General features: G+C 34.3%; 1 protein-coding gene across 1 annotated transcript in view; it reads right to left on the reverse strand.

Moving 5' to 3' along the window:
- Nucleotides 1-1,229, reverse strand: part of LOC118744986 (arginine/serine-rich protein PNISR) — a 32,075-nt gene that overhangs the window by 20,211 nt on the left and 10,635 nt on the right. The gene's annotated exons all lie outside the window — the stretch shown is intronic.

The following is a 1,229-nucleotide window of genomic DNA, read 5'->3' on the forward strand; positions in this document are numbered from 1 at the left end:
AAAAGTTTTTCCACCATAGAACTTTTCTATCAATTGGCACAGGCCCATAAGACACATCCTAGTTTAATGCAAAAACAACCGACAAACATGCTGTTTGAAATTTTATTGCATGCAATAATTAACATGCGATGAGTTCAGATATTTATTGCATGAGCTCTGCGATGAGCGGTCTCCATTTGCAATATGTATATGTAACTGCCCGTCTCCACAGGATAAAGTTTATATCTTGATACATGTTAGGCCCTGTGCCAATCGGTAACTTTTTTTCTCCGTGGTGAGACGGGGTAGAAAAATTTGCTATGGTGTACAAATAAATTGAACTTTGCTGTGCCAAATGCAGAGTTAAATTTTGACAGTTGAAAAACCAAACAAACGCTCGTGCGAAAGCTTTATTTTTGTGTGTTGCTGAAATTCTTAAAATTTATATTTATTTTATAATTTGCAAGTAACGTACGCTTTTTTATGCTGTTTCAGCTTTCATTTCCATGTTCCCTCCTTATTACCGCCAAGCAATATTATGTGTATACATGGTTATAAGCTGTCAAGATTTTACCTAGCCCCATGAGCTAGGTAAAATTCTAACGTTCTTATTCACCACGAGAAATGTCAGATTTTTACTTTGATCCGTCAAAATTTTCTCTTTCTATCATTTGGCACAGGCCCTTAGAATATAAATAGCCAATGGAGACCGCTCATTGCTCTTCAAGAGGAATATATATCAGAGCTTATATCTTGCCATCTATTGCCGACAATTTGGTAGTTTGTCATTTGCACGAAAACTTCGTGGCTGCAACATCATTATTATTTTAATATAAAAGCAAAAATTGAGATGTTTCCTGTTAAAATATTTGTAATGATGTACTTGGATTGAAAATAAATAGCCTATTTTTTAAATGTTTCAAGCGAATAAATCCGGCAAAAATACATTTTCAAAGCTATCTTGCAAATGATTATATCAAGATATAAAAAGCCCACACAAATATTGCCACTTATATAACTTATATCTAGCGACCAAATGACAGCTGGGCAGCAATAAATTTTATCCTGTATGCCAGTATGAGATGATTCGCATGAGATCAGCGTTCTTATGTCGAGACAGGGGGTTATGAATATTTATATAAAACTTTGTGGCATCACTATAAAACCTACTTATTTTCGCCAAATGCCAAAAAAACTATATCCAGTCATTTTCCTTGGAAAAAATGGCGTGTTGTTAAAAAAAGTAAAAG

The sequence above is a fragment of the Rhagoletis pomonella genome, unplaced genomic scaffold (assembly GCF_013731165.1).
Source record: "Rhagoletis pomonella isolate Grant_MI unplaced genomic scaffold, Rhpom_1.0 Rhpom_scaffold_00001, whole genome shotgun sequence".
Classification (NCBI taxonomy): Eukaryota; Metazoa; Arthropoda; class Insecta; order Diptera; family Tephritidae; genus Rhagoletis; species Rhagoletis pomonella.